This window comes from Ursus arctos, unplaced genomic scaffold, assembly GCF_023065955.2.
Source record: "Ursus arctos isolate Adak ecotype North America unplaced genomic scaffold, UrsArc2.0 scaffold_16, whole genome shotgun sequence".
In the NCBI taxonomy this organism is placed as follows: domain Eukaryota; kingdom Metazoa; phylum Chordata; class Mammalia; order Carnivora; family Ursidae; genus Ursus; species Ursus arctos.
Window position 1 is genome coordinate 46,192,467 of NW_026622830.1, and position 27,967 is coordinate 46,220,433.

Genomic DNA, 27,967 nt, shown 5'->3' on the forward strand with positions numbered 1-27,967 from the left:
ACCCATTCCTGAAGCTGACCAAGCTTCTAGATCTAACCATCAATGTGAAGACAATACACAGGATTAGGAGGACATGGTAAAAACACCACAGAGATGCAATCAGCAAAATCCAGACTGTAGAAAGCTCTACGAGACAATTAACTCGCTTCTTTAACTGTCAGGGGTGGGGGCGGGGGTGGGGGGAAGGGGGGAACCTATAGAGTAAAGGAGGCTTAGGAGACATATCAGCCAATTGCTATTTTGAGCTTTATTTGGGTCCCAATTCAAACAAGTCCTAGAGATCAGTCATAGGAATATTAAGGCAATAGTGATCTTAATTGGATATTTGATGATGATTATCCTTCTTTAAAGTATGTTACTGCTATTAGACTATATACTTCTAAAGTTTCTTTATCCACTAGAGATATTTTCTGAAATATTTGTAGGAGAGCTATCGACCCCCTGGGATTTGATGCGTGGGGTGCAAGCGAGATGGGATTGGCCATGCAGTTACTGAAGCTGGGTGATGGGCACATGAAGGTCACTGTGCTACTGAGTATTATTGAATTATTCCCTTGACTTCTATATGTGATTGAAAATGTCCAAAATAAAAAGTTAGAATTACAAGGGGAAAATTGGCAAAGGCACAGTCCTTTAAGACTAGAGTTTAAGGGACTAATCGTTTCTTCCCATGAAAACTCTACACGTCAACATAGAAAATGAACAGAGAAATCATATTTGCTTCAAAGAGACAGATCTACGTGGCCAATGGCACCGGAACGCGTCCATTACAAGAAATGAGGCGAGACCGACTCACGGCTGTCATGTGGAATTAGGTGATGACAGTGAAATATTTCTCTCCCTTCCCAGCCTGCTTGGAACTCCTCAGTTTCTGTGTTGTGCAATCATCCTGACTCTGATAACGGCCTGTCAGACAGCTGCACGTCTCTGCAGACTCTCACTTCAGCACGAAGGGCGCTTTTGTTGAAGTAAAAAGGTGTTTGGGAAACATTACGTTTGCTTGGCTTTAGAAGCTGAGTGCTGATTGAAGTGCTTGATTACCTCGATTACCCTGCGGATAAAAACGACCAGAGGCCTGGACAGATGATGGCTGCAGAGGCTGGAGGCTGTGAGGTGAGGCCTGGGTCTGGGGCAGGGGGCAGAGGGCAGGGCAAGAATGCAGAATGAGGGTCTCTGTGCTGATTTGGCTCCAGAGCCCTCAAGGGGTGGAGGCTGGCCCGGTCAGCCTGTGGCTTGCAACAGGAGTGGGCCTAGGACATTCAGATTGACGCTGCCCTCCCAGCTTTGTGACCAAACAATAACTTTTACCTCTGATATTATCCAGGCCTGCCGAGGTGTACCCTGGATGCCCCTGCAGTGTGCTGTACTGGCTTGCACACCTCCAGCACCCCTGTCACACCCTTGGAAGCCAGATAACACCTACTCAGAAAGGTTAAGGCAGCACCATTGAGGGGGCCAGGGCGTCAGGCCAGGGCTACTGTAAGACCAGTCATGACTACTCCGGTGATTTCTCTTTTATGTCTTCTTAGCTTCATGACAATGCTGGAAAGGGAGCCCTAAGATCGTCCCATTAACAGATGAGGAGACTGGGCTACGCAGCAACCAGGTGCCTATGCCAAGGTCATGACCGAGGCAGGCTTTGAACTCCAGGCCCTTTGCCTCTTACGCCACCTGGCCCATGACTCCTGGTGTACGAAGCCCAGCAACATGGAAGGGCAGGCAGGGCTGGGGACAAGCCGAAGCACCACACAAGCGACCACACAGGTAGAGATGGATCTGCAAGTATCTTGGCCTGGCCCTGCCCTCAGAGACACCCAGCAAGTTCTCCCAAGGTAAGAGATTCCAGAGAACCTTCAGAGGGGCTTCTCTGCAGAATGTTGTTCAGGAATGCCTGGCCTCCAAGTGCCCAACACTGTGCAAGGCGCTATAAGCCATAGTAATGACCTGCGAACACTCTTGCGAAGGGGTCCTGATAAATGACTAATTACATGCTCTCCGGGGGGGGAAACAGCCCCTACTTATAGCATTTGCCTCTGTCCGCGGTGTAAATACTTCTACTGTGGCTGGTTTCTGTCTGCCTTAATGACACCGACCAGGGAGCAGGGAAGGTATGTGAGGACACACTATCATGGAGCGTTTCCACCTTACAGGTGCAGAACACAGATTGTTGTAAAAATAACCAGACACACGTAAGTTTGAAACAATGGTTACAATTTATTTATTTATGTTTACATAGTTTATTTTTAATAATGGCCGTATTTAACAACCAGCTTGCAGGATTTCCCCCAGATTTTACAATCTGCTGCAGGCCCCAGCTCCCTGTGAATGAGGCACACAGCTCTGGAAACCTAGTTGGAAAGGGGAGTAGCATGCGAGCCAGAGGACCCTTAAGGGCTGAGCCTGTTCGGTGCTGGGTGCAGGGGGGTAAACACACACACGTGTGGACTGATGGAGTCTTAGTGCGAGGCCACCGTTAGTTCAACCTCTGCAGATGAGAGTGGGAAAGTACAGAGCTGCCCTTCAGCTCATGGGCTCCAGCTCGAGCCTAATATGGAAGTCGAGGGTGTTCTGCTGGTACAAAGAGAGGGATTGCAGGAAGCTTGTCAAATTGCTCATTCAATTAGAATCAAGGACCAGGAAACGGTGTGAGCCTTGCCTGTCAGTGATTATTTAGAGCACACACAATACATGTCTTTCAGTTTGTCTGCGGGGGCCAGCTTGACCTTGTGGGGGCCCTCGGGTTTTGCTGCCTGCGGACCACCTAAGCAATCAAACAGAAGCTGTTGCGCCAAGTGGTGACAGGGCTCCTCAGATACCCTGCAAAGCACATGTGTCCTGTGGCTTAGGAACCTCGTCATTGTCTCCGGAGCTGAAGCAGCTGTGGGAGCCAGGGGCTGTGTGGCTCAGGGTGAGTGCGCTGGCCCCTATTGGCCCCTAGGGACCGGCACTGCTCTAAATCACAGGACATTCACTCTGCATAATTGTTTTCTCGTCACACATCACTTGTTAAGAATCTGCTCTCGGAAAGATTATTAAATTAGGAAGCAGGAATGCTGAGTTATCACAAAGCTAATGGTGAGTTTAAAACTTTAGGGGAGACCCACTTGCCTTCAGAGCCTGTCTTCAGTGATACCCAGGTAAGATGTTAGTCAGATCTAACTCCATGAGCTGTGAGAATAGATGTAGCAAAGTATGAACAGGTTTTAAAACTGTGTTGTGTTAAGAGGGAAGAAGGTGGCCCAGGCTCTCGGCTCACAGAGCTGGTCACAGGGACAGTCAGTAGAGGGCCAAGGGGCTTCATGGTAGTTGGAGTCCAGAGTTTTGAGGGATTGCTCCAAATCCCTGGAGAATGGAAATCACCCACCTTTCCCAGATGTAACTGGAACGTGGGCTCACTGCACTGTAGCTGGTCAGTGCATCTCCCCAAATGAATATAAATCCACAACCACACAAGTCTGCTAATACTTCGTAGCTCCTGGACATTATCTGTGACTTCAACTGGTAATTTCTCTTCCAGGTTTAAAGCGAGGTATCTGGAGAATTTTGGAGAACTCTTGCATTTCTGACCCCTTAATTCAGGGCCTTGTGAGAAAATTGGGTCAAAAGAAGACAGAAAGGAGCCTAGAAAATATCATATGATCTTCTGTCATTCCTCCCACTCCAGCCACTAGTGTACCTGCTGGAAAGCCGCCTCACCAGGACAGGCAGAGCCACAGATGCCAGCCACACTAGATGGTCCTCATGATCTGAGGGGAGGGCAGGTTTGGAAAGGCCAGAACCGACCCAAGTTGGTCTTTATGCTCAAGCGTGTGTGACAGAATTGGGCTCTTGTTTGCATACTCTTCAGTTATAATTTTAAAGCCACTGCCTTTCCCATACCCTCATACCTGAATATTCAATCAGGGGAACACTGAGCACCACTTTGGGAAATTAGGAAGATGTCAACATAAATGGGGTCACCCAGCAGGGACCCCAAGCCAGTGACTGTGTCATTTTCTAAAAAATAAGGCAAAAACAAAACTTTACCAAATCTTCATATTAAATTGACCATAGTGCGTAATTGTAATTTATAAACAAATGCACATGTACTGGGGGGACATGTGAAAAAATGTTCAGGATAACAGATTTTATTCAGAAATGCTCAAAGAGCATAGGTGCAGACATACACTTACGTGCATCAGTAAATTCTACTATGAAAATACCCATGCAAAGCCATTTGTAAACAATCATTTTCCACTCCAGCTGCAAGGAACCTAGAGGTCATTTGCTCTGACCCCTCATTTCACAAAGGCAAAAAATTAGACCCAGAAAGATAAAGTAATTTAACCAAGCTGAAACATCCAATTAGCAGCAGAAGCCAAACTAGAATCCAAGATGTGTGTGGATATGTGCACATGCTTAAAATCACTTATGCTTTTCTACAGATGATCACTTTTTTTTTTAAAGAGAGAGTTAGCATGCCCGTGAGCAAGGGGGAAAGGGGAGGGGCAGAAGGAGAAGGAGAGAATCTCAAGCAGGCCCCAACGTCCAGTAGAGCCCAGCGCAGGGCTTGATCTCACAGACTGAGATCATGAACTGAGCCGAAATCAAGAGCCAGACGCTAAACCGACTGAGCCACCCAGGCGCCCCTCCAGATAATTAACTTTTCAGGGAATCTATCCTAAGGGAATAATCTGAATTACAAATCAGTGTTTTGCATTAATCGTTATTGAAATTTAAAAAACAGGGTTTGTATTAACCCAACAATAATATTCTGGTTAAGTAAACTATCATGTAACCACATTATGATTTATTATGCAAAAATTAAATTATGTTCACAAATTGCTTATGCACATAGAGGGGAATGTTTATCCTTTAACATTCGAGGTTTAAGCTTCTTTGCAGAGTGACCTCAGCATGTCTGAAACTGCACCCAAATCCACCATCTGCCACCAGTGACTCTCAGGGTGGTGGCATATGGATGACTTTTTTGTCCCAAATTCTTCTCTGTCTTCTCCAACTTTCTGTGATACATATTACAGTACGTTTTTAAACTGGAAAGAAAATGAGAATTTGTAACTGGAGACGTGTACTGGTGCCTCCTGACCCGGAGCGGTTTGGGGCGACCGTGCCTGTGTTCCAGCTTCTTGTCAGCACCGTGGGCCCTCCTCGGGGCACAGAGGCAGAAGGGGGGTCTCCCGCCTGACCTGGGCTTTTTACTTAGAAAGTCCTCAGTGTTTGTTCTGCACCTAGCACAAGCTTGGCATACAAAGTTGGTTCTGGGGTTCAAAGCCCCATTTTTCTGCAGTTGAAATTCCCACTTTCCTGACTTCTTTTGGTGGGTTCGCCCTGGCACACCTCAGGGACCACCTGTGGCCATGCCCGCTGGTTGTCAGGCAAACATCTATACATGCCTCAGGAGCAGATGGGGCTGCTTGAGACATCTGACCTTGAATTCCTCTTTATTTATTTCCCTAAAGCACCTCGAGATTTCACAAGTTTCGTGACACTCACTGTGACCTCCAATGGGCTTTGAAAATTCAGCTCACAGGAGAAGGGAGGTGGAAGCAGGGGTGACTCAGGCGGTCCCTCCCCTCCCCTCTCCTCCCCTCCCTTGGCCTCAGGCATTCAGAGGAAACTGGATTTTCTGCCCCCCACACACATGATTTTTCCCTTTAGGGCACATGAGTTTGATATGTGGTAGAAAGCGGCCAGTTCAGACTCCATGGCCACCTGCTGAGCAAACTCCATCCTTTCCTGAGGTCTGGGTGGGCCATGGGAAGCCGGGATAAGCCTCAGTCTCTGCTCTTCACGTTCATTCCTTGGAGGAATTGCTCAGGGCAGGCAATAGGCCCGAGTCACTCATTGGTCATCACGGCATGTTGCATGGTGGGCCCAGGCCGGTGGCTGGAAGGCAAGCCCGGATGCTCATGTCTGCTAAACCAACAGCACTGCCCAAGACACCAGTCTCTTCAGTAATAACTAGCCCTCACTGTGCAGACTGAGGGGGAAAACAGCAAAGGAGTTCTTTTAAGTGCCACGGAAGTTATTTAAAACAACCTTGACCCAAACTACTCTGAAATACTCTGGGAAAATGTGCCTGCTGTGTGTTGTGGAAAACACACCCTGGGTAGCAGCAAAGAGCTGGACAACTCTGGACACACAGTCCTTGATGTGCTCTCCTGGTGCTTCCAGCAACACTGACAAGTTTCCACAAGGTGCCAGGTGCTCCACCAGGTAAACGGGCTCCAGCTAGATTCCAGGTGGATGGGGAGGTAGGTGTGCAGAGAGTAAGACCGGCAGGTGTGGCAATGGCTGTGCTCAGTAGGTTCAATGCAGCATGGACCATGAACTCCATGGTGAAAGAGGATGCAGGCATGCTGTTCCAGGAGCTTGGGAACTGCACTGGATTTGAAAGTTCAGTTGGAGCCAGGCTTTCAGCTCTCAAGGCAACCCAAGTGACAGGAGCAGAGACCCATAGCACCTGCCACATTATGTTACTGGAAACTTACAAGAGCCTCTGTAGCTCTAAAACCTGCATCATTTATTGTCCTGCACTTTACATATGTTTGTTCGCAGGCTCAGGCATGATCTGGCCCCCACCACCTCTCTGACCTCATCATCCACCCCTTCCTAGCCCCTTTGGCTTCCTGGCTTTTCTTAGAGTACATCAAGCACATACCACCTCAGGGCCTTTGCACCTGCTATTCCCTCTGCCTGGGATTTTCTTTCTCCAGGTATTTTCATAGCTAATGCCATCAGCTCCTGCAGACGTTTACTCCCTTCACCTATTGAGGGGAGCCTCTCTTCCCCACACTATGGATAGGAATCCCATGACCCCACACTCCTGCTCACAGTCCCCTGCTATATCTTTCTCCATAGCACTTATCACCATATCGAGTCCCCAAGACAGGGGCTTGCCTGCAGTGTTCCTGGCTCATCCTGAGTACCTAGAACAGTAACTGGTGCACACGCCTCCTGGTAAACACATGTTAAATAAATAAACATCTAGGTCATCCCACTCCCCTCTCATCCCCAGCTCTTTTTGATGTCCTGGGTACACAGTAGGAGTTTGATAAGTGTCGACGGATGGACTGGCCACCTTAGCTCAAGATTCTGCAAAAAAAATATTAATAATTCCAGTTAAGGTAGACAGTTAAAGCTCTTTGTTGAATCTCCGGCTGGTGGCTGGAATGCTGTCGCTGTTTGAAGGACTTGGAGACATGGCTTGTGAGATCCCCAAGAGAAGCAGGACCTGGCATGCAGCCAGGCAAGAGGAATAGTGCAGAGAACAGCCAGGATTGAGATTGGGATTTGAGATTTGTTCGGGGAGTTGTGTTAGGCTGTGAAAGCAAAGCACCATTTCAATGACTTCAGAAAATCGTGCCTAGGTATTACAGCCTTCAGAGAGCTTTCAATTTTTAAAAATCCAGAATAGTTGTAGTAGGACATCTCACAGAGCACTTAATTCTCCTCCTGCCTTGACCTCCCTCCGCCACTTCTGTCCTAATGAAATCAGATTATGTGCAACCACGAAGAGGACGTGCCATTCCCAGTGTTCAGGGTGGGGCCTCAGGCTGTGTGCAGAAGCCAGCGTGTCCTGCTGCACACCGGCAGGTCGGGCACCAGGGGGCCGAATGGCATTTGCTGAGCACCGACTCTGTGCCACACCCCACTTGCATCTGTGGGAGCATTGCCTCCTTACAACCAGCTGGGCAGTGAGCTTTGCTGTTATCATGTTTACATCCCCATGGCACAGATGAAGAAACTAAGACTTGCTCTGGGAAAGAGACTTCCTTCTCCACATTCACACTCTCAGTGAGTAACAGAGCAGAGAGTCCTTCCTCGCTCCCCTCTGCCATTCCAGAAGCTATTCTGGAAGCTGCTTACCACCTCTTGCCTTTGAGCAGGTGTCCCGAGGTCAACCTTCTCTCTGGTTCCTGGATCAAGGTGAGCTCCTGTGTCTCCTGGTCTAGAGTGCTGGAAGCTAAGGGAAGGGAACTCCCTTGTGTGGCACTGCTCCTTGTCCTTTCTCACCTGCCAAGAGTGTTCCTGCCTGCCATGTTCCTGCAGTGAGGGCACTTCCCCCATGCGGGCTGATTGCTCCAAGGATGGGCACTGACCTAAGCTGGGTCCTTCAGTCTTCAAACCAAGAACACTTCTTATTTATTTATTTATTTATTTATTTATTTATTTATTATTTTTTTTAATCTGAGGGGCCAGGCTCTTTTTGAGCCACTTTTAAAATATATGCCATAGTATTTGGGCTATAGGAGGTCATATTTCCCACCATGTACTTAAATAGGTGCTTCCCCCATCACTGTATGCTTTACTTCTCATGTAACTATCAAACCAAAATATTTACAAGTAAGCTACAAGCAGGACTCAAAAGCCAAAATGGTTTGATTTAATGACATTGACTTAATAGGACAACAGAGGAACTGTCAACTTGCTAAAATTAAATTTCAACCAACAGCATGCCTGCAAAGGACTCACGGTGCAAGTTCTCATGAAGGTGGGAATTGGTGTCCTCTCTCCTGCTTGAATCACTGGGAGCACCCCTCTGCCAGTATTGGCTGCAGCCCCATGTGGCCCTCGCTTGGCAAGAAAGCACCACAGAACTGGAAGGACGCCCTCTGGTTTCGCTGGCACCAGGAGAGCAGTCCTGTGTGAGTGTCCCAAAGGAAATGCAGCTCCAAGGGTCCTTAGCAGTTCTGACCTGCGCTGCAGCCTCCAGTCCAGAATTTTTTTTAAAGACTTCATTTATTTGAGAGAGGGGGCGAGAGAGAGAGAGAGAGAGAGAGAGAGAGAGAGTAAACAGAGGGAGGCAGAGGGAGAGCGAGAAGCAGGCTTCCCACTGAACAGGGACCCCGATGCAGTGCTCGATCCCAGGAGCCTGGGATCATGACCTGAGCCAAAGGCAGATGCTTAACTGACTGAGCCACCCAGGCACCCCTAGAACTAACAGGCTTAACTCCTATTCCTACTTCTGTCTTTTCACCAAAAGCTGGCCCAAGGCAGAAACATTCTTGCAGGAAACAGAACCCAAGACTGAAGTCTCTGAGACGTTGATCTAGACTTTTAGATTTCTTAGTATTTTTGAATTTTTAACCTCAAGCTTTCCCCCAAATATTTGTTATGTCACTTTGGGAGCATTATATTTAATACAGGGGGGGAAATTCAAACCAAAAACATCAACTTACCTCTACTAATTTCCAAACGAAAATAAAGGGTCATCCAAATCAAATAATTCTCCAATAAGTTACTTATGTTGATATTACTAATTTGACTAGAAAACTCAGTTTTCTTTGAAAAATGGCTACATCTTTGCTGTTGTATAAGAGTAATTTCTAGTCATTTCTCCAAAAAGCTTTCTCTCAGAATAAATCTCAAAAACCCTAACTGGGTGAAGGTTCTGCTTTTGAGTTCTCTGACATGGTGATCTTGGCTATGGGATAATTTACGGTCGGGGCCACAGCACTCCTGGGCACCCACATAAACACTGCAGCTTTAAATCCAGGAGAGACATCTTCCATGAAGCACTCCTGGGTTTCTTTGACCTCTGATTATACTTGAAGGAAACAGTATAGTTTACAAAGCAGTGAAGGTTCAGCATGGTCAAGCAAGCCACTCAAGTCATACAGCAAATGGATAGCTTGGGTCAGGATCCAGCTCCAGTCTACTGATTCCAGTGTAATGTTTTTCCCTGAACTAATTGAGAGGCCAGGGTTTACAGAAGCAAGGAGCTTCTTGCACAAGAAGCTGCCATCATTTCCAAAATCCTGCCATGCTGCTGGGTCATCTGGCCATGCACCGGAGAGGCCAGCTGGTGATTCAGTGCACACCCCACACTGTGGCCACCCCTACACCTGGGTCCCAGGCACACCTGGTTTATCTGGCATCGTGAGTCTTCAGCAACTTTCTCTATTTGTATACACATGCATTCCAAGGAAGTAGTTTCTCTGGAGTTGCAAACAGTATGGGCTCCGTGGCTTAACGATCTGTTTCAAATCCTAGCTCCACCTCTTGATAGCTGTGTGACATGGGTCAAGTGACTCAAAATGAAGAGGAAAGCATCGGGGGCCACGATGACCCCAGCCATGGAGCCCTCAGTCTTGCTTCGGATGGAAGTAGCTTGGGTTCACTTCCCCCTGTTGTGGATTCCAGTGCCTGTAGGTTAGGTGGAGGGGATCCCAGGAAGCAGCATGAGGGGGCGTGGAGAAGTGAGGTAGGGAAGGGACAAGCCAACACAGATGAGCACATCTAGACCGGGTGTGGAGCATGCTGGAGCTGTCCAGTGAGCCAGACCACTCCAAGTTCCGTTGCTGTTGTTTATGCATAACTCACTTATTGGCCCAAGTCTCCTGCTCTGGCCTTGGGCGTAGAGCCTTTGTCCAGTCATCCCTCCTACGTGGGCCAGGCACTCAAACAAGGGATACTGGGTTTGTGTGATTTTGAACTGGAAACTTGACCTCTCTGGGGCTAGTTTCCCCACTTGGAAAATAAGGGAGTAGACTCAGATGATCCTCTAATTCCAAAAATTTCAAAGCTTACCTTTCCACTTATGTTCTAAAGCTTTGCTGATGTGCTCTTATAGTGCTTCCCTCCTCAGTAGTGGGGGTCATGGCTGACTTTGAACACCCTGCGTGTCAGTGGTGGGCTGAACTTGGTTACGCTTACGTGATCATGTTACGTTTGGGCTGGTGTGTAGACACGTGAATCCATGGGGACGCCTGCCCTGGGGCATACACAATTAAATTGAGCGGGCCACCAACCACAGGCAGGCATGCCTTTCATGTTCTCAACCATGTTGCCACAGGCATTTTCCTGTTCAAGTTTGGCCTTTCCATGTCCCTAGGAGGTAAGGGTAGCATAACTGCATTATGTGTTGGATTTGAAGGGAACAGCATTATTTTAATGGTGGTCCTGGGGAATGTTGCAGAAACCATAAGTGAAGGCTTCCATTTGGGCGTCTGTCTGGAGCAAAGTGGAAATGCCTTCACTGCCTGAGCTGGGGTGGTGGGCTGCTGTGAGTCCGAGGGAGTTCCCATTAGGGAATCCAGTATTTTGTGGTCATGGCCTTGCTGATGTCCAGGAGTCCGTATGAAAAATAATCACCTGTTGGGCGTGAGCATCTTCCTCAGAGGAAGGGCTGGAACAAGGTCCGAGCCCCACTGGGCTGTAGAGAGCCCTAGGGGAGAAGGGAAGGGATCCAGAGGATATTGCAGTCTTGCCCCTCAGCACGGCAGCACCAATGCCTCCCAACCACACCTCAGTCCGGACTTTACCACAGGCCGCAGCCCATGGCTTCCAAATAACCATGCCTGAGCCTCACTCAGACTGTGATTTTAAGAATGTTCTCTAGCAGGGCTTGCATCCTATTGTGTGATGTCTTAACACAAACAACATGGTGGAGAAGAAGCAGGTTTTGCCCTGGCATGGGGCCTGCCTGTTTTGCAGCCGTCACTCACCCTCTGGTGGGGTCGTGGGCTGAGTGAGGAGCAGGCAATGTGGTGCCCGAGACAGATCTATGCCTAGCATCTCGAGGCCACATTAGGTGCGAAGGTTGGTGGCCAGGTGAGTACAGAATGTGGAGTGAATGGAGCTTACTTGAGAATTGAAAAGCAGAACGTCTGAAATAAATATGTTATCAGTTTAAGGGGAGAGCAAAGAAGAGGCTCTCATATGGGAGCAGGCCCATGGGAAACGGTGAGCAAGAGGACAGTGAGCAGGGTCCCCAGGAAGACTGACCCCTGAGCCTACTAGGTGTGACGCTTTTTCAGAAAAGCTGCAGCTTGACCCTGGGCAGGAGGGAGCCCCAGATGGCACTGAGTGGAGGTGGACAGCCATGGAGGCCGAGTGAGAGTTTCAGAATAGCTGTCCCATCAAAGGAGGCCCCAGCTTTGACCAAAACAGGGATATGCTCTGGGCCAGCCTAGGAAATGTTGGGAAAAGCAAAAGCAATGTTTAGGTGAGCAGACTCCTCCTGCTCTTCTCCAGGCACCCACCGCCTCTGCTTTGGAAAGATCACCTCCACACTCAGTTATGCTGAAGTGTAAATGACTTGCTATACTTTTGGGGGACTGGGACCAGAATAAGGTAAAAGGCCCCAGCCTAGTGGATGAAATTCTGTAAGTTATTAAAAATGCATCAACGAAGGCCGGTAGAGATAATATTTTAATGCCAGAGACTTCCCCCTCATCCTTCAAATCATACACCACACTATGTATGTATGAAGTTGGCTTTAGGAAGAAACATTCTATGTTGGCACATTAGAAACCCATTCGCAATTTTGCCTCTGAAATTCCTTTTTTCCCAGTCAGGTATTGCTGCCTAACAAACCTCTCCAAGTCTGATATATAAACAACAACATTCACTTTGTTCAAATATGAAATTTGGGCACTCAGTGGAGACCTCTGGTGTCTGCTCCACTGGGCTATGATGGGGGCTGGGCTGCAGGGATCCTTCACCAGTGCTGGGCTGGGGGTGCTGGGCATCCCTCCACGTAGTCTCTGGAGCTGGAGCGTGGCAGACTTCCTACAGTCACCCAGGGCTGTTGCTCAGGGCTGCCACCCCAGGCACATGACCCAAGAGGTACAGACAGAATTTCATGTCCTTTCACAACCTAGTCTTGGAAGTGTTGCAGTATCACTTAGCTCCACCACATTTTGTTCACTGAGATGGGCACAAAGGCCCACTTACAGGGCAAGGAGAAGGGACATGGGCTCTGGCTTATGATGGGCAGTGACGAGGAGGAGTCGCTGGAGGAGCATGTGGGACCAGAAATACTGCTGGGGCCAATTTTTGAAAATACCGTCAATCTTTCTCTGCATTGCCAAAAGAAAATTCCGTGGCTTAAATGTTTGTGTTTCCCCAAAATTCATATATTGAAACCTCATCCCCAATGTGAGAGTGTTAGGAGGTAAAACTTCTGGGAGGTGATTAGGTCATGAACCTGGAGCCCTCAGGAATGGGACTAGTGTTCTCATAAAGGAGACCAGAGAGCTCTCTTCCCCCTCCTTCCATGTGAGGATGCAGCTCTCTGGGGAACCCCTCCTAGACTATGGAGCTTGGATCTGCATAGGCTGAAATGCAACCCCATGGCCTCCATCAGAAACTTCCTCTCCTTAATTTCTGGATGCTGAAACAGTCTCTGGAAAGCCGAAGCTAATAAGCAGTAACTATGGAGATAATAAGCCAAATTTCTCAAAATAGTGCTTTTGATATGTGCCAGGGCCCATCCTCTAGTTCTGTTCCGTGGATTTTAATATCCAGCTTCCCTCCACCAATGGGAGAATCTGCAGACTTCGATGACCCAAGTGAGAATCCTAGCTTCAAATGTCAAGTGATAGACACTTGGATGAGACCCCAGGACGCAGGGTGGGAAAGCCAGACAGCATCTCCTCCTGCTATTCATTCCCATTCTCTTCCATTTCACTCTCCATCACCCTGCCAATCTCGTCTTCCTAAAGCACCAGTTCCCCGTCGTTCTTGCCATGTGGATTCAAGAGCAAGCCAAGCTGCTCAAACAAGACTCACAAGGCCAGTGTATCCACCAGAACAAAAGTCCAGTGCTCTCCCACACGACAGTGTGGTCCAGAGGGCCAGGGTGGCGGGCAGTGCTGCTCCATGGGGTCACCTTGGGTCTCAGTCTCCAGGACCCAGGGGCCCTGGGAGTCCTCTGGACACCGAGATGCATCTATCTGGATGTATGCATGTCCTTCCTCACCTCTTCCATCTGCTGAGCTCAGTGCTCCCCACTAGTCACTGCATGCTGAGGTCTCTTTCCCTCCCCTAGAGTCCCGGCTGGCCATGGTGATTGGCCTGGCCAAGAGAATGGCTGAGGTGATGTTAGGGGACTTCCAAGGTGAGGTCTTAGGACCCTACATCCAAATATGGTACATTTTGAGGTACTGGAAGGTAAGACTCCAACATGTGAATTTTTAAGGGGTGGGGGACACCATTTTACCCATAACTGTGTCAATCCCATCTTGGTGTCTGCTTCTCAGAAGAACAAACCTCTCTCAGATGCTGAAGCTTAAAGTGAAACCAACATCTGCACAGTCCTGGAGGTGGAACAAAGCACCATGTCCCGGATCTTTGGGGGTCATTGCCAAGAAGCTGTGGCTAAACCCAGATTGCAGCCAAAACCAGTCACCCAGTGAACCCCAGGGGAGAGGCCCCAGGTAGGGGCTGAGAAACAGAGAAGGCTGAGAATAACCAAGGCAAACGACAGGGCAAAAGAAGGAAGGACCCTTGAATCAGCTCAGGGCCTGGGCCTGGGATCGCAGATCTAACTAGGGGCCCGCCGTACAGAGAGCAGACAACACGGGTTATCAGGGGGAAGACCAACCTGCCAGGCTACGCTGAGAGGCCTGGCCTTGGTGGGCCCAGGTTTTCGTCTGTAAATGGGGCACCACCAGGGTCACTTTAGGCTGAGAGAATTTTCAGCTTTAGAGCTCCCATGTAAAGTGGACATCAGCTCCTGGGACTGGGTTGCGCGGGGCCCGTGGCTGCTCACGCAGCAGGACGGGACCACAGCTGAGAGGAGGCAGCATTGATTTGCACAGCCACTGGGCTACAGACTCTCCTTGTCTCCCCAGCCTGGACTGTCCTGCTGCACAGGGCACTGGCCATTTCATCCAGGCATGGGAGAAGCTTCACATACTCATTTATTTATATGATACCTAGATGCCCCTGGACTGCCCGGGGAACAAAGCAGACCAGCCCCCACTTCCCAGCCCTCATCTCATTCCCACTAGCATTTGGGATCAATGTGCCCATTTCAGGCAGAGGCAGGATTAGCAAGAGGACGACAACAAGTCAGTCACACCCAGTGCCAAGAGGAGCACTGGGAGGCAGGAGGAGACAACATGGCAGATGCCAGCAGGCAGACTCCTCGGTAAGATCACATCCTTCCTTCCTGTGCCTGGAACAATAAAGCTGTCTCCATGCTGGGTATATGATCCCAGAAGGCTCATCTGTCAAAGCACTGAGTTCCACAAACTGTGAATGTGTCAGGAGAGAGGGTACCACCCAGCACGATGGTGCGATAGCCTCTGCCCATCATCCCTCCTCCTCCAGAGCCGAGGCTGTGTCTGCATGCACACGCCGACCCAGCGGCCAGCCACCCACCCGCCGTAACCCACCAGAGCATGCATGTGGGACAAAGCAGAGCTGGTTTCCCGCTCTATACCTCAAGGCTTTCCCACCTCCCCGGGGTCAAACTCAACTCTTACCTTGCCAACCCACCTGAGGCTGCTCTCCCTCTGGCGTGCCCGTTCACCAAACTGTCCTCTCTCTCCCATTCACCTACTGGCAGCCCAGTCCCTCCACCCTGCATGTTCAATCCTCTCCAGCAGCCCTGTTCCCTTCCTGCCCAGGCCACCTCCATGCTGGCCCAGATGGTGGCCATGGACACCTAATGGGTCACCCCATTCCCCCTTGCCCTGTGGCTTGTGTCCCAGCAGCATGCAAAGTAGTCCTTTCAAAGTACCTCTCAGATGGCCACACAGCCCTGTGACAAAATTCCCCGGCTTCTCTCACACTTGGGTCAGAATCCCAAGTCCTTTTGATAGCCTCCCTGGGCCACCCCAAGTCCCTTTCCTGCCCCACCCGCCCTCCACTTCCACAGCACACAGGGTCTCCTCATTGTTCCTAGAATCCTCACAGCCTTGCCCCACCACCTCCTGACACAGCCTGGCTCAGCACCTGCCCAAAGGATTCCATCTCCTGCCCCTACACTTCTTTGCTTTCCTACATAGCCCTTATTTTCTCTGCTTACCGTCTGTTGCCATCCTAGAATGAAGACCTCTCAAGGGCCAAGATTTTTGTTCCACCCATGATATTTGCAGCACCCAGAGCTGTCCCCAGCAGGGAGGCACTGGTCAATGCTGTTGGATAGTAAGTTCATTAATGAAGTATATGAGTTAAGAGCACGGAGATGTGGTAGCTTCAGGAGTTGCTCCCAGATGCCCCACGAGGGGTGATGGAGGATGGTCACGGTCTCGTCTCCCTCAGGGCCCCACCAGCAGTGACGGAGGGTGGTCACAGCCTTCTCTCCCCATGCCTGCAGCACACTCGCAAGGAGCTTGAGAGCAGACTTGCCCTGCAGTGTCCGTGGCTGTGAACACCAGAGCAGTTGCCATGTGGCCTCACCCTGAGGTCCTCCACCTGCTATGGGATGATGTGAGATCGTAGAGCCCAATGGTCAAGAAAGAATTCTTGAGATTTTTTTTTTTTTTTTGGTGCCAACAGGTGATTTTATTATAGCACGGGGACAGGACCCGTGGGCAGAAAGAGCTGCACTAAGGTTGTGAGGAGTGACGGGTTATATACTTTTTCATTAGTGGGAGTTAGGGATAGCACAAGTCTCTAAGGAATTTGGAAGCAAGCCTTTCTCAGGACCTTGAGGGGCTAGCTACCATTAAGATAAGGTTACTTTTAGTCTTTAATAAAACATAAGCATTAAGGGACTAAGGCAGCCATGAGTTCCTTGACGAAGGTCACACTCTGCACATTTCAGGTTCTCTATCAGTGGGCAGTAAGCTGTAAAGAGATTTAATTTAAGCTACATTCTCTTGCCTTTGTTTCCCTCATCACACCCAGTGGGTGTCTGCCCACCAGCCACTGTGATGGAATCGGGAGCCAGCCTTCTCTGAGGCCTTCTGCTTGGGGCTTGGCTCAGCCCCAGGGCAACACTCACACAAGGGCCTGGGATCAGTAGAGGCCACCCCATCACTGAGATGACCCTGAGATGAGTCCCACCCAGTTCCTTAGAGGGACCTGTGGCACCCATCCCAGGAGTAACGTGCTCATTGACACACTTGCACCACATTCTCCCTCTCCAGGCCGGCTTCCCTCACCTGTGCATCTGGGGACCACCTCCCAAGTAAGCTACCTACACCCAAGCCCTTGTCCCAGGATCTGTTTTGTGGGGAGGTGGGTTGATGGGTGCTAAGAAACCCCCAGCACTAGGCTATGCCCAGAGTGCGCAGGGCTCCTTGTGGCCTCAGGGTTCTTGGTAGCTCCAACGTGAGCCTCTTGTGGGCAGAATTCAGTTGTTTCAACATCAACTCTCTTAGGAAGGTCCCTGCTATGCTGCCATGTTTTGCGACTGTTTGTGAAAGGAAGAAATTCCCAAAGGCTCTTCACCTCCAATGGAACAGGGAGAAGTAAGCGTGCAGGAGTGACCAAACTCAGCTGCACGTTTTCAGCGTGTATCCCTTGGCTAGGAGCACATGGGCGGGCTATGCTCTCTGCTCCACACTGGGCAGCAGGCACAGGGACTGGCATGCAGCCGGCACTCAGGAAACATCGGCTGCTTGAATAGATGAATCCCACCACCTGGAACTGTGGGAGGCAAACTTCTGGCATGATCTATAGAGGCTGCTCCTAATTCCTCCCTTCTCTTCGCAGCACTCCCAGACCCTGCCACAGTTAGGGCTCTGTGCCCTCTCACTAGGTGTCCTAGTGTGAACCACTGTGACCTCCCCCCCTCCCCAGGATGCTGTCTTCTCTCAGCTTCCTGGATCTGCTCCTGATTTCCCCCCAACTCCCTGGAGCCCCTTCTCCATCTATCAAGCTGATGGGAGTAACCAGCTGATGGAGAAACAGACACGAGAGCAGCTTTCCCCAAATCCTGGAAGCCAAATTTTCCTCCAGGAAGCAATGGTCTGCCTATTGGTGAAGTGAGTAGGGAGCTGTGGTGGTGCTGGATGTTGGTCCCAGCAGCCCTGGATGCTGCCCTGAGGACAGGGCTTGAAAGGGCTGCACTCAGAGACAGTGAGAGGTAAGGTAAAAAATTCCCACTCCTTCATGGCCCCTCCCCTTCCTCCCAGCTGAGCACATGGGTGCCCAAGCCCCGTGCCTGCAGAATGGTTGTCATCCCTGTCCTGCTCCTCACCATGACCTCTCCTACATGTCCTTAAGGACAACTCCAGAGATTCTTCCTCCATGATTTCTAAACTCGATGGTAAATATGTCCCCCTTTGGAAACTCAGGACCCTGCTCATTTTCTCCCTCATAATACAATTGCACACGGCAATGTCTTATAACTCTGTTGTATCAGTTAGCAATTGCTGTGTAACAAACCCTCCTAAGACTCCAACAGTGCTCACATATTATTGTAATCTGAATGTCTGAGGGCCAGGGGACATTGGCCAATATCTCACGTGGCTGGGCTCATGTGTGCTTCGACAGGGTCAGAAGCTCTGCTCCAGGCTGTCTGGCTGAGGCCAAATCCAAGGGCACATGTCCATCCTGTGCTTTCTGTCACATCATGTTTACTAACACGTCTCTGGCAAAGCCAGTCTCATGGCCAAGCCAGAGGTCAGGAGTCAGGACAGTCACTCTGCCCAGGTGGGAAGGCCCAGCAAAGTCACCTGGCAGAGGGGGTCCAGGGAGGAGTATAGAATTTGGCCAGGAATGCACCCACCACATCTATGAACCTATGGTTCCTTGAGGAGTGGAGACAGTGCAGCTGACCTGCACAGCTTTTTATAATTCGCACTGGGCGGTCACAGACTGTTGGCAAGGTAGGAGTTCTTGTGTTACTTTGTTTTGGTCTGGTCTACTTTTGGTTTCTTGTGTTGTTTTACCATTTTATAGAGGAAGCCACTTACATCCAGAGGGAGAAGGTGTTCTGACCAAGGTCTGTAGCGAGGAGGTGACAGGGCCTTGGAGTTGGGACAGGAGGCTAACCTCTCCCTGGATCTCAGGAGTGTTCCATGTATTCTGATATGCTTTGGTAGCTCGCCAGACATCACAGTGTGGTCCTTGGATGAGTGACCCACAGCTGCCTCAGTGTTGGGAATTCATTGCCAATGATAAATTATGAGCAAGACTTTTTGACGTTGTAGGCTACAATGGGGAAAACACATCTGTGTTTCTATGATAGATTCCAAAGATTTGAATGTTATCTAATTTGATCTGTGTTAACTTTATCTTCAAAACTGGTCTGCAGTGATAAAGTTGTGGAAACGTGTGTGGGGTAGGGGTGGACTGGAGTATTTACAGATAGCTAATGTGCTTGATCTTAGTTGTGTATCTTATACGCAGCTCTACAAGGAAATACCGTGTAACGTGGTCCCCTTGTTAAGTTTCAGCATCTGGCATGCATAGGCCAGAGGCCACTGCTGTTCACTGCTCACACAGCACCCCGCTGGGCACGTCCACCAAGGCGTGTTAAAGACCAGGCAAGGGCTGTGCTGTGGCAAGAGCTGTGTGAGGTGCTGGAGGTGCATGTGGTTATTTTCACAAGAAAAAACAAATAACACTAGTTGTGTGCATCCGAAAGTCAGGAACTCATCCATTTCCCCAGCTATCTGGGTGGTTTCAGCTGGGGTGGAAGGTATATGTGTAACTAGCAAATGGTGTTCCAAAGAGGCTGGACATCTGTCTGTACATCCCCACAGACATAGAGGAGAGACCTGCTCCCTAGTCCTGGCAGCACCTGGGATGGGCAATCTTTCAGTTTGAGCCATGCTTCTGGGTATGCTGGTATCTCACTGTGAATTCCAGTTTGTATTCAGGAAAAACAATAAACGAACTACTTATCTTTAAGAAATGTCAGTCCAGGGGCGCCTGGGTGGCACAGCGGTTAAACGTCTGCCTTTGGCTCAGGGCGTGATCCCGGCATTATGGGATCGAGCCCCACATCAGGCTCCTCCGCTGGGAGCCTGCTTCTTCCTCTCCCACTCCCCCTGCTTGTGTTCCCTCTCTCGCTGGCTGTCTCTATATCTGTCGAATAAATAAATAAAATCTTAAAAAAAAAAAGAAAAAGAAATGTCAGTCCATTTAGGGTTGAATATTAAACCCCAACTGCAAAAAAAAAAAAAAAAACTTGTGTAATCTCTTAATAAAAAAATACAACCGAGTAATTAAAAAAAAAACAAAACTTCAGTCCATTAGGGCTACTCTAGCAAAATACCAGACGCGGTGTCAGAGGGAGGCTTATAAACCACAGAAGCTTATTTCTCACAGAGCCAGAGGCTGGAAGTCTGAGGTCAAGTGGCCAGGGTGGTTGGGGGAGGGGCCTCTTCCGGGTCAGAGGCTTCTCCTTGTATCCCCGTATGATGGAAGGGGTTAGGGATCCCTCTGGAGCCTCTTTTACAAGGTACTAAGGGGGCTCCAATGCCAGGGTTCCACCTCATGACCCAAGCACTTCCCAAAGGTCCACCTCCTAAAACTGTCACACTGGTGTTGAGATTTCAATATATGAATGGGGGGGGGGGCAGGAACATTCAGTCCATAGCACCACTGACACACACACCACCACTTTGGATCTCAAAATCATTACACAGAGTGAAGTATGTCAGAACAGAAGTGCACATGTGGGGGCGCCTGGGTGGCAAAGCGGTTAAGCGTCTGCCTTCGGCTCAGGGCGTGATCCCGGCATTACGGGATCGAGTCCCACATCAGGCTCTTCCGCTGTGAGCCTGCTTCTTCCTCTCCCACTGCTTGTGTTCCCTCTCTAGCTGGCTGTCTCTCTCTGTCGAATAAATAAATAAAAAAAAATCTTTAAAAAAAAAAGAAGTGCACATGTGATTCATTCACATAGAATGAAGACTAATCTCTAATGACTAAACACTGGTCAGCGGTCACGTGTGCCTGGAAATGAGAGGGTCTGGTCTCCAAAAGGACGGAGAGATCTTCTGGAGTTGATGAAAATGTTCAGTATCCTGACAGGGCTGGTGGTACCACAGGTGTATGCAGCCATCTGAATTCCCTGAATGATACATTTTAAATGTACACTTTAAATGGATGTAGTTGAAAAATGCCATTGGTATTTTGATTGGGGTGGTGTTGAAAGTATAGATTGCTCTGGGAAGCATAGACATTTTAACAATGTTTATTCTTCCGATCCATGAGCATGGAATGTTTTTCCATTTTTTGTGTGTCTTCTTCTATTTCTTTCATAAGTGTTCTGTAGTTTCTAGAGTATAGATCCTTTACCTCTTTGGTTAGGTTTATTCCAAGGTATCTTATGGTTTTTGGTGTTATTGTAAATGGAATCAATTCCCTAATTTTTCTTTCTACAGTTACATTGTTAGTGTATAGGAAAGCAACTGATTTCTGTGCATTGATTTTGTATCCTGCCATATTATTGAATTGTTGTATGAGTTCTAATAATTTGGAGATGGAGTCTTTTGGGTTTTCCACATAAAGCATCATGTCAAGAGCTGGAACAAACAATCCTAAAATTTGTATGGAACCAGAAAAGACGCTGAATCACCAGGGAAATGTTGAAAAAGAAAAACAAAGCTGAGGGCATCATGTTGCCTGATTTTGAACTATGTTACAAAGCTGTGATCACCAAGACAGGATGGTACTGACACAAAAACAGACACATAGATCAATGGAACAGAATAGAGAGCCCAGATATGGATCCTCAACTCTATGGTTAACTAATCTTTGACAAAGCAGGCAAAAATATCCAATGGAAAAAAGACAGTCTCTTCAATATATGGTGCTGGGAAAATTGGACAGCTATATACAGAAGAATGAAACTCGACCATTCTCTTACACCATACACAAAGATAAACTCTAAGTGGATGAAAGACCTCAATGTAAGATAGAAATCCATCAAAATCCTAGAGGAGAACACAGGCAGTAACTGCTTTGACATCAGCCACAGCAACTTCTTTCAAGACACATCCCCAAAGGCAAGGGAAACAAAAGCAAAAATGAACTTTTGGAACTTCATCAAAAGTCTTCTGCACAGCAAAGGAAACAGTAAACAAAACAAAGAGACAAACCATGGAATGGGAGAAAATATTTACAAATGATACTACAGATAAAGGGCTGGAATCCAAGATCTATAAAGAACTTCTCAAACTCAACACCCCCCCCAAAAAAATAATCAAGTCAAAAAATGGGCAGAAGACATGAACAGGCACTTCTGCAAAGAAGACATACGAATGGTTAACAGACATGAAAAGACGTTCAACATCATTAGCCATCAGGGAAATTCAAATCAAAACCACAGTGAGATACCACCTTATACGAGTTAGGATGGCAAAAATTAATGAGGCAGGAAGCAACAAATGTTGGAGAGGATGTACAGAAAGGGAAACACTCTTACACTGTTGGTGGCAAAGCAAGTTGGTACAGCCACTTTGGAAAACAGTATGGAGGTTCCTCAAAAAGTTAAAAATAGAGCTACCCTAAGACCCAACAATCACACTACTAGGTATTTACTCCAAAGATACAGATATAGTGGAAAGAAGGGCCACTGCACCCCAATGTTCATAGCACCAATGTCCATAATAGCCAAACTGTGGAAGGAGCTGAGATGCCCTTCAACAGATGAATGGATAAAGAAGATGTGGTCCATATGTACAATGGACTATTACTCAGCCATCAGAGAGGATGAATACCCACCATTTGCATCGACATGGGTTGAACTGGAGGGGATTATGCTAAGTGAAATGACTCAAGCAGAGAAAGACAATAATCATATGGTTTCCTTATGTGGAACATAAGGAATAGCAGGGAGGACATTAGGAGAAGTAAGGGGAAAATTAAGGGGGAGGGAAACAGAGGGGGAGACCAACCATCAGAGACTATGGACCACGGGGAAAAACTGAAGGTTTCAGAGGGGAGAGGGGGTGGGGGGGATGGGTTAAGCCCAGTGATGGGTATTAAGGAGGGCATGGATTGCATGGGGCACTGGGTGTTATATGCAAACAGTGAATCATGGAACACTACATCAAAACTAATGAAGTACTGTATGGTGACTAACATAACATAATAATAAAAAATAAATAGTTTATTGGCCATCAATTATTTCTCAATAAAGTTGATAAGAAAAAAAACCAACTCTGCTCTAGACACAGAAAGAGCAGTGCCCATCTTCCTATTCTGTAAGCAGACTAATATTAGTGATTATAATAATAATAATAATAATAATAATAATGGCAAAAAGCTAACTAGTTCTTATTTTGTCCCAGGCATTGAATATATTTTGTACATGTCACCTCCAGTTCTCCTAGCAACTGATGAGGAAGCCTCTGTTATCAGCCCTGTTGTACAGACTGGGTAAGTGAGGCACAGAGACATCATGTGACTTACCCAAGATCACACAGCTAATTAGCACCAGAGCCAGGATTCAAACACCAGCTTCCAAGCTCTGAATTGGCACTGCTCAATAAATACTCAGAAGACAAGCATTTGAGTCCAGACACTTGGAAGCCTAGGTGGACCCCACCTTCGGATGTACTTCTCTACGTTGGCCCCATCAACTAAGACCACTGCCTGGGATGCGTTTCCTCTTCAGAAAAGCAGGCCCCCTGGTGCAGGTGAACACTGGGGCTCCTCTCTCTCCTCTTCTCTCAGTGAGCTGATCAGGACAGAAGGACAGACGGAAAAACAACACTCACCCTCCACCATGTGGCCGACTGTCTCTCTCACTTGCAGGGGAAGGGTGGGGTTCACCAAGGATGCAAGGGTGGCTGCCCTTTCCCCATGTGATGACCTTGATAGGACTCTGAAAGCTGAGGATGTGGAGTGTCCTTGACTACACTTGCAGCAAAGAAGGACCCCAGTAAGAGTCCCACTGTGTGGTGGGTGCCGGCCCTAGGAGTGGGGCGGTGAACACGAGGACTGGAGACCCTCCTTGTAGCACCCGTTAGGACTGGGTTTCCAGGAGTAGGCCACATACAAGCATCCAGGGGCCATGGAGGGCCCTCTCTGTCCCAGGTGCCCACTGTCTGCCCCTGTCTAGGATGTGTCCCTGAAGTAAGGGTGACCTTGGAAGGCAGAGGTGAGCTTGAAAATTGGAGACAGAGGCAAGGAAGGAGAAGGGCCCTTCTATGGCCATTCACAGAGGCCAGGTGCCATGGCCTGCAGTCACCCTGCAAACGTAGGGTCTCCATCATTACATCATCCAAAGAAGACACAGTCAACATGTCCCCTGACTGCAGAGAAGCCACCGACTGCCCTCAGCCTCCTCAGCCCGTTCAGTTCTCTCCATGCACTGAGCTCCAGCATGGGATATTTTCCTTCTCTACTTTTATAAAATACATACAGGAGGTCGAAGTGTGGGGTTCTCAAAGTGTAGTTTGCCCCAAAATGGACACAGGCTCTAGTTAAAATCCCAGATTTCTGTGCCCCATCCTGCCCCCATGCCTGATCTGATTTGAAGGGAAAGTGGGGAGCCCAGAAAGGGGTCTTTGTAACTGACTTCCTGGTGATTCCTCTTCACGTGCCCTTAGGCCACACCTCAGGAGTCAGACTCAGACCATTAGGACCTGGTGGGTCCCGGGGTCTCTGGCTGTGCCGCTCAGACCCTTGCAGGGCCTAAGCTGGGAAGAAGGTAAGGGGGGGTGGGCAAGAGCAGGGCCCCCCTTCTCACCCCAACCAGATCATGTTGTTTCTGTGTTTTTATACTGGATCTCTGCAGATATTAAGGTAAACAAGTATGAGATTAATGATTTAAAAAATAAAAAGTATGGGGGGCGCCTGGGGGGCGCAGTCGTTAAGCGTCTGCCTTCGGCTCAGGGCGTGATCCCAGCGTTCTGGGATTGAGCCCCACATCAGGCTCCTCTGCTAGGAGCCTGCTTCTTCCTCTCCCACTCCCCCTGCTTGTGTTCCCTCTCTGGCTGGCTGTCTCTCTCTGTCAAATAAATAAATAAAATCTTTTTAAAAAGTTTGGAAAAAACAAATCCCATCCAACAGTGTCACTCTGTGGACAAGACACCAAAGCTCAGATGTCAAGGCAGGTGGTGTGGCGGTGAGACATTGGGCATCGTGGGTCATTCTGCAGCCTAGGTATATGGGGCTCACCTTGGAGCCTGAGTCCTGGTCCCTAAAGGGCAGATAACACCGCCTGCCTCAGTGTCAGGGGGTATGTGCACAGTCTGTGTGGCAGGCCTCAGCAGACTCCATTCCAGGCCTTGCCCGCAATCTGGAGGCAGCCATTCCCCCCGTTTCTCAGCCCAAGGCTTGGTCCCCCGAGTACTGTGGGAAGCAGAAGGAGGCTGAAGATGCAGTCCGCCCTGGAGACACTTCTGCATAACTCAGGGGACAACACGCTGCCTGGCCCTTCTCTAGGCCATGCCGTGGGAGGGCTGATGAGGGCGGGGCAGTGGGCAGGCTTTTTGAGGAGATGAGGCACAGTCTTTCTGAGCAGGGCAAGTTCTTGGGGTGGGATTAGGGAAATATGTGGGGCACAGAGCGTGGGGTGTAGAAGCTCTGGGTCAGCGGAGTTTGGATGCAGTTAAGCTTCTCAGCCCGTGTTTTAGGTAAAGCTGAAGCTGGTCTGTGGACAGAGGGTGACACTTGCAGAGTGACCTGTGATCAAGAAGCTCTGACCCAAAGACGCTGGAGATGATGGGTGTCACCTCCCTGTTTGGGGCCCCATCTGCAGCCCCTCAGCACTCCTCACCCAGAGTGCCCTGGGCTCCCTGAGGCTAACATCCCTGGCAAGAGGCCTGAGACAGTGAGAAATGAGGGCCTGGGCACAAATATCCCAACCTTGTCACTGCAACAGAACTTAGGCCCAGCAAGACCGAGCCCCAGGGGTGCTCTGCTCACAGAAGCAGCTGTTCGAGCTCCCTTATGTCCCCACCTCATCCCTTTGCTTCCCAGCAGACACTTCCGGGGTTCGACTTCCAAGCTAACTTACCTCAGGGGAAGCTTAGGGGGTCCCAGCCTGAGACACAGGTCCTCTGTGAGTCAGGCTCATGCCCCAGCCTGCACCCAGCCCAGAGGATGGAATGGGTGCCGATGTGGGATCCATCTTCTCGCCCTTCAGGGAATGAGGCCCTTCAACTCACACGCAGGGGAGGGGCAAACATTGTTATCAGCAGAAGTAAAAAGAACTAGGAAGGCAAATGGTTTTTGCCAAGACTTCCACACGGCTTATCAGGTCCTTTTGCTTCTTCAGTGTTTTCAGCTTCCTGTGACACACTTTCCCCACAGCCCCAGAAGAGCAGAAGCGTGGGGGACAAAATTCAGAGGGCCATCTTCAAGTGGCCCAACATTCCAGGCTTCCCACATCATAGGCTTGGAAAACGTAGGCCGGGCTTGGTTTTCTGAGCAACATGCAAGTTAGAGAAGTCAGAAGATGTGAATCCCGACAAAATTTCCTTTGACTCCATTTCCTTGACAAGGATCTGAATACAACGAAATAAACCAGGCCTACAAACACTATAACTAAGTGTAAAATGGTTATCTTTCACTTTTCTGGCACTGTTGGGCAAGATGTTGTCCTTGAATCATGTATTTCCCACGGTAAGTCAATAGATAGTCCATTAAAAAAAATTAAAGTTTCAGTATTTTGTCAAATAAATGTGTGTGTAGTTGCATGCTCCACTGGCTGATTAAACACACATTACCATATTAAACTCACTAACAATCCCTAACTCAAGACAACTGTTTCGTATTAAAGTACTGTTTTCCAAACTCAGTGAACCATGGCATCATTTCCTTTTTTAAAATAACACTTTTTAAAAACTGAAGTGTAATTGGCACATATTATATTAGTTTCAGGTATACAATGTAATGATTCAATATTTGTATATGTTGTTCAGTGATCATCTCGTTAAATCTACCATCATCCTCCTAAAAACTTACACATTTTTTTCTTATGATGAAAACTTTCAAGAAAGTAACACCGTTAATGTCCTATAGGACACTGGTGTTCCGAGAAATGCAGTTTGGGGAACCCTGGGCTTCACAGGTCATGCCGTCGGTTCCATCAACAGACCGTGCGTTGAGTGCCCCACGTGGTGCGCCTGTGGCTCGGCTGGCTGGGGATAACTGAAGCCATCTGCAAGTGCTCGGACTGATTCCCCAGTCTTAATCCAGATGTTTGGCATCCTGACCAGCATGGAGGGGCTAGCATCCAGCATTTGTGCTATTGCGGGTCGTGCAGTGACCTCTTTTAGGCATTCCTAAAGCACACTAGAGAATAGCCCAATTTTCTACTTCTCCACGAATTGGTGAATTCCGTAATTGAACAATTCAGCCACACAAGCATTGCGTGTGTCTGCTACAGTGGGCAGCTGTCCTATTCATCAGATCGACATGGCGTCCATGAGCTTAAATTGACCTTAACCCTCAGGACCCTTCTGATAATCTCAGAATCTCAACACAGCCAACAATTCCTTCAACACGTAAAAGGACTGGTCAGGCCTTCCGAGAATCACCAGGAGCTGACAAGTGACCGACTGCCCTCCTAGGCAAGCACAGATAATGCTACCGTGGCCCTTTCCTTTTCTGGGTAAGTCCCTGCTTCTTGTCATTATATTGTCAGCACAATGACTGTTTATTTTCTGGTTGTGTGGATCATGCACTATTTAATTTCCCGGCTCTTATCTTCTTTGTCCACACCCAAGAGAAACAGCGCATACATCAAGTCAGCCTCAGTTCAGTGTGGATTGATTCTGCCTGGAAGTTGGGTCCCGGTGAACTCATACAGAGTTCATGTGTGATGTGTGTTCCGCGCCTGGACTTGCAACTGAATCTAGCCTGAGACACAGTCTTCCCATTCATTCCTCAGGGAGCTGCTCGCCCCCGCTTGCCTCCCAGGGGAGGGACAGGCCTGGAGTCAGTGCATCGATCCTCCAGCAATAGCAGAACCAGAGCTCTAGACAGGGATGCCGGGCTAAGGCCACAGTTCATCTTTCCTGCTCCCATTTGCACTTTGCCTCAGGATAAGTGCACTTTGCACTTACCGAGCACCGGCCACACACTCCCAGTTAAAGTGTTTCCTAACCCATTTTCCAAAGAGAATCAGAAAACTTTTCTTTCAAAGCTTGAATAACCAGCAGCTCTGAGAGTGTGGGGAGGTGTACCCATGTTTTAAATCTGGACCCAATCTGGAACCCTCTGGATCCCATTCCAGGGGGGAAGGGCGAAGCTGAGGTAGGAACGCTGAGGAGGGCAGGCTCCAGGTCCTCTAACAGGGAGCCTCAGACTTGGCAGGCCTTAGAGGAGCAGCCAAACCAAGGATGGGGGAGGAGAGTTCCCTCACTGCTTCCCA

The 27,967-nt window shown here is 48.8% G+C and overlaps 1 long non-coding RNA gene across 1 annotated transcript; it reads left to right on the forward strand.

The window, feature by feature from the left end:
* Positions 1 to 911: 911 nt before the first annotated feature.
* On the forward strand, positions 912 to 24,644 carry LOC130543796 (uncharacterized). Its single transcript, XR_008959419.1, has 3 exons — positions 912 to 1,113; positions 1,530 to 1,832; positions 22,932 to 24,644. It is a non-coding gene; the product is annotated as an uncharacterized LOC130543796 (long non-coding RNA).
* The last annotated feature ends 3,323 nt before the right edge of the window (positions 24,645 to 27,967 follow it).